Source organism: Pleurodeles waltl, chromosome 11, assembly GCF_031143425.1.
Source record: "Pleurodeles waltl isolate 20211129_DDA chromosome 11, aPleWal1.hap1.20221129, whole genome shotgun sequence".
Lineage (NCBI taxonomy): Eukaryota > Metazoa > Chordata > Amphibia > Caudata > Salamandridae > Pleurodeles > Pleurodeles waltl.
Genome location: NC_090450.1, coordinates 342,741,756 through 342,747,755, shown reverse-complemented (window position 1 = coordinate 342,747,755; position 6,000 = coordinate 342,741,756). Strand labels below are relative to the sequence as shown.

At 38.6% G+C, this 6,000-nt stretch overlaps 1 long non-coding RNA gene across 1 annotated transcript in view; it reads right to left on the bottom strand.

Moving 5' to 3' along the window:
* Positions 1–722: 722 nt before the first annotated feature.
* Positions 723–6,000, bottom strand: part of LOC138266615 (uncharacterized) — a 70,635-nt gene continuing 65,357 nt past the window's right edge. The window contains exons 2-3 of the long non-coding RNA XR_011199577.1: positions 5,376–5,485; positions 723–800 (exon numbers count right to left, since the gene is read on the bottom strand). This is a non-coding gene — a long non-coding RNA (uncharacterized lncRNA). The remainder of the gene's footprint in view (positions 801–5,375; positions 5,486–6,000) is intronic.

Here is a 6,000-nt window from a genome sequence, read left to right as displayed (position 1 = left end):
GTATCCATGATCACCACAGTGATCCATTAATAGTCAGATGATTGCACCAGTGAAAAAATGTACGTCCAAAACTTACACGGGAGCCCGGTGCTTATAACCGTAAAAACAGTTGTAAATGAAATTGTGCTCACTAGGTTGCTCTGTAGTCGTAATGCATGACTCGAAATTACAGGGGATAACAACTGCCGTAGTGGTGTAAACACGAGGGTTGGCAGGGGAATAATATGAGGAAACCAAAGGAATTCCTCACAAAAATCCTCTAACGCACATGCAAGCTTTGTTAGAGTGCTGGATAGAAACAGCTCTTTACAAGGCCGCAACGGGCAGACAGGACCGTTGTCCACACACGAGAGCACCTACTCAGGATGCACGAGGTATAAAAAAATAAATATATAAAATCACACTGGGAGATAAACCTACCCTGCGTGATAAGAGTACACAGGTCTCAGTTACACAATTAAATCTTTAAACAAGCACAATATTCAGTGATAATCATTAAATGAGGAGAAATTAAGAAACAAAATGACAACTGATGAGCATTCAAGAAAGAGGAAAAGGAAGGGACGTCATTCACATATATGGCGGACCGAGTTATGATTGGACTGTGGTTACTATGGACACTTATTCCCTATGTCTCATGGGATAAGTAGTTCTATTTTTTCTTACCATAAGTCTTTGATAACTCCTATTTTATATCAAGTGAAGAAAGAAATGCATCATACTTGCCTCTTGACCTTATTAGAACTGAAACTTCCCTTCTCGTTATCTAGGAATGTTATCACCACCTGACAGGTTTGCTCCTGTTGGAAGTAGAACAGGAACATATTTTATAACTTAAAACATGTCTTAATTTTTCTTTCTGCAGTACTAACCATAATTTCTATGACAAATGAACCCCTCATTTTAGTAGAGTCCAGTGGCAGAGTAGATTGGCATAGACTGCATTGATTTTGAGTAATGGATTGTAGAGTGCATTGGTGTGGAGTGCAGTGGTTAGAGTAAAGTGGCACAGAGTAGAGTGGTGATGAGTAGAATTGAATGGTGCAGGGTAGAGTAGAATGGTGTGGAGTGGTGCAGAGTAGATTGTTTCATAGTAGAGTGAAGTGGCTTAGAATGGAGTGGTGAGCGGCAGAGTGCAATGGCATACATTGACATGTAGTGCAGTGGTGCAGAGTAGATTAGAGTGACGAAGAGTGGATTGGCATAGAGTGCACCAGTGTGGAGAGGAGTGATGCAGTGTTGCAGAATAGTGAAGCGTGGTATAGAGGGGAGTGGTGCAGAGGGGAGTGCAGCAGCCTAGACTGCATTGGCGTAGAGTGCTGTAGAGTAGAGAGGCATAGAGTTAAGTACAGTGGAGTGGTGCAAAATTGGACCATTGGCGTAGAGTGGTGTAGAGTAGAGAGGCATAGGGTGAACTGGTGTGGAGTGGTGAAGTGAGAAAGTGGAGTATGCATGTTGTGGTAGTGCACTACTATTACAGTCAACACATTTACAATTGAAATGACTATTACATTTGCACAGGCATAGATTTTACTGATAAAAGTATATACCGCACAAAAGATGAATGGAACTGTCATTATCTGTTATATTTTTTTATCATATTAAAATAGGTTTCCTCCACACTTCAGAATTACCAAAAAATGTGCTTCATTTGTGCTCTCTAATTCTGATGTATTCTGAAATATCTGCACAGTATATTTAAAGACATTTATATTTTGTTGTGTGTTAGAGAAAAAAAAACATTGTACATCCTTTGGTCCATTACATCCCCATTATCAGCATGAGTGTCACTTTGAAGTCAGAGCAAGAAAAGTAAACACCAAGTTCACTCATAAGTCAGAGATTTACATTTAACCTCTGTCTTTGAGTGCACAGCAAATATGACAAGATAAGAACAAGATTTAAAGGCTTTTTAAAAAATTGAGCACCCTTGGAAGGATACTGTAACAAAGGTAAGGGCCATGGAAGGGACGACCTCAAGATGGATAGCCTAAAACAAATAGAGCCAGCAAATAGAAAACAAGCAAATGTGAGTTACAAAACAAGCCAATGGTAAGCAATGAGCAGACTGAATTCACAGGGAAGCCTTCCAAATGTCCAAGGTTTCGTTTGCAAACCACTTTAACCAAAAACATTGAATTGTACTTCATGTATCAGAATCTGTGCCTGCTAATATGTATTATTGACGAAATATATTCACCTCTTTAAGATTTCCTTTCTTCTCCAACAGTGTGAGGCAGGTTGCATAATCTGCACAGACATGCTGTTTCTTTGGCAGCTGTGAATACAATCTGCAAAGCATAGGCAGGTATCACAGTGCATCGTTTCCCTGTCAATAGCGAGATATAGTACAATCTGTAAAGTTGATTCAACTCGCAGTCATGCCTCTCTCCTCCCAGTTGAGTCAGGATGTACTTCCGTCTCCTATAATATTTTCATAGCACAGACTAACAGGAATGAATCTGCACACCTTTCTCTGGCAATGAGAGACAAGTAAAATATCTTTAGGGTTGAAGCTGCCATCAGGATGCCCTTCCTGCTCTTTCAATTAGAGACAGTAAGCCAAATCTGCTATAGCAGAAACAGCCTTCTGATTGTACGTCTTTCTCTGTGAATGACAGATGTAGTGCAATATGTCATCATTGAATAACCCGTCAGGATGCACTTCCGTCTCTGTCAGTTTGAGACAATTCTCACAATCGGTCACAGCTGAACAAGCTGTCAGCTTATGTTCCCTTTCTCTGAATGGCATAACAGTGACAACTGTTGTGGCCATAGTAGTTGTCAAGACGTCTTCATTCTGTCAGGAGATCAGCAGAGCAATCTACAAAGCCACCTCAGCTGTCAGGAGGCATCCAGGTTTGCGGCGTGTTACATTTATAAACTATTGCTTCAATAGGTCTTGACCAACAGTTTGTTGAAAGTGGTAACATTACAATCAAAATTCAAATCAGATTAAAAGTTCTGTTCAACACAAGTATACAGAATCAATAGTTAGAATCATCCAAATTTTACAGATCTTATCAAAAGGCTAAGAAAATTGCTAATAATATTCCTGACATCTCATGTCACTAAGGAAGCCACACTAAGTTCTAGGAAAATTACCTCTGCGTTCAGGGACTATCGTCAGAAATTCTATAAGGAGAATGTGGTTAGGCTTCATCATATTTTCGATTATTGTACGGCACATATTTTGCCTGTTTAGAGTTGGCACATCATGTTTCATTTAGAACAAACAAAATTTTTAGAAATAGGTATTAGAAACCAGCAGCCAGTTGCGATGTCGCCCCAGAACAGTTTGATGATTAAAACCTAGCGGCTGTCTTCACTTAGGTGTCCCCAATCCAGTAGATGTTTATTATGAAAAATTACACGTGATATAGCAACTGGGGCTTTATCAAAGGGGAGCAAAGGCTGCCCTCTTATTTTCGGTTTCCAAACCGTGCAAACTGCAGCTCCTGCTCTGATTTTCCATTTTAATGTAAATGCTTTAAACTGTGTGCAGTATCTTAAACATATGCACAGTGTCAAGTCCATAGATGTAGTTCAAGGTTAAAACCTGCTATCTTATTTTTTGTCTCACAGATTGACGTAGGAATCCTGGTGTTTGTGTAGCAAAGATACCTCATACTTTTTTTTTCTTTTTATAAATAGATGTTCTGTCCTTATACTATGTATATATGTAACCGACAGGAGAATTAAATGAAGTTTATTTTTCAATATCTGACAACAGTATCAACCCCTCCAACAGGTTTAAAACAGATTAATGTGCTAGTACATATGTCAGACAGATAGAGTGAGAGATGGCTAAAAAGAAGCTGAACATTGGAAATATCCCTTTTTCAATTGGGTTAATGCCAATAATCTTGTAATAAGTAAGCATAAATAGTGTGTGGTGCATAGTGGGAACTGCGATAGTGCCTTGGCAATTTATTGATAAAATTACGTGATCACAAGTCAGTCAAATAAAGATTTGCAAAACCAGCTGGCTTATCAAGAGTGGGTGATCTTCAGATACATTTTTAGAAGATCTAATTAATTTCGTCTTAGAAAATGCCTTTAAGAGGGCAGGGTAAGCCTTAATGAAGAGGAAGATATGTCAGTAAATGATCTTCAAATAAGTTTATTTATATAAATGCATTTTTGGGGCAAAGTACACATTTAGGAAAAATGAATGCTTTACTGAGACGTCTAAGCAGACAAGCAAACACTACAGAGGTTACCTAGTCTTTAGGTTTCCCGGTGATTTGTGACAGTCGTTTGATCGACTCATTGGTCATTGACCGTAATAGAAGCAGGTAGATCATTCAGTCACAGGGTGTGCACTTAATTATTAATGTGTCTAGCCATATGATCATTGGTCCTAAATTTTTATACTCCAGTACCGAATGATTTTGTACGTAATGTCTTCTCCTGTATTGTGACATATTTAAACAGAGCGCCTTATTGATAGGCCCTCACAAGTGCTATGTAGAGTTAATAAACCGAGGTGATGAAATCTAAAATTAAATTAGAGGAATGGGAGGCTAGAGAAGACCTTACATAAACATGCTTATGGCAGTTTTAGCAGTTAGTATGAATAATTTCCAAGAAATAACCATTTCACAAAGATGACCCATGAAAAAACTAATTTGATAGCTCACCATCCATGCATTAGTGGCATCTCCCTTGTGTGTGCTTGTAGAATTCTGAATGATAATGCGACCTGCACAGGAGAGAGTTTGTGGAGGCATCACTAGCCTGCAAACACAAGTACTTCTTTGAATGGAACAACGGTGTAGCACAATTTACTATCGTAGCACTTCTATTTTTCACCAGGATAAATTGTGATTGTTTAACTGGCATGCCAGATGAAACGTTGCCTTATGTATTTTAACACTCTCCCAATTGTGTCACCCTCATATCGATTATTAAAAGCAGGTCTGTTTAACGTTTATTCCATCCCAATTTTGACAGTTCAGACTGCACCTGCTTGGGGAGGGCATCTGAAATTAATAGTTCATATGCAGCTTTGGCGTGTCATCTTTTAAATGTAAATTCCGAACATTCAGGAGGAGCTTCTCACTCTAGTAGGTTTGAAATTAGTCCTGCCGAATTTTATGAAACCAGCATACTGCTAATAAAGCAATTTAAGAAATTCACTATGTGCACTCTTGAAGAAAACTCAAATTATGATGTTACTGTTTCCCTCAAGAAGAATTTATGTAATCGTATTTATGATTTTCGAGCCACCGAGAGCATGGACTGTTTCCCAGAGATGTGGCTAATCTCTTACATCTAGCACAAATTTACTGACTTTGGAGGAAACCTGTAAGAGAGTTTTTGATGATTAGAGGCCCCAAGTTGAATAAGATACTGGAATTCACTTTGCCTACCCCAGTTCATAAGACTGTGCCCAATGAAAATGTCAGGATTGGCTTCTTTTCACACCAGGTCTCTAATGAACGGTAGTTACGAGTGTGATGATTTGGTCCTGGATTGTCCCCTGAAAAAAACAGAGGTTAGTTGTGACATTTTAGAAAAAACATAAAATCATTAAGTTTTCAGATTATTATTAATCAAGCTTTTGTACTATGATCCCAATTTGTGTACTTCAGAGCTTCATTAGCATTCATCACATTAAGAGAAATACATGATAAGCCAATGTTATACCTTCTCGGTTTTTCATATCAAACAACGTACATCAGAGGGAGTGAAGAGGGATAAAGGGAAATGGTTGCATTTTACTGGCCATCTAACAAGTGAATCAGGAACATGCGGCCAATGATGAAGTATAGCTGATGTGTTATACAGTTTATGATATGAGTAAAATAACTAGAAATTGAAGCCACCCCTTGGATAAAAAGCACCTTTGCAGCTCATTCTAAGGGAACGTCATTCTGGGCACCAGATTTTAACCATAGTATTAAAGCCCCCTGCAGTTATTTTACTAGAGTGTGGTTTACCAGAACGAATGGCCTATGATTCCATCATCTGTGATTTGAAAGAACTAAGCGCCAA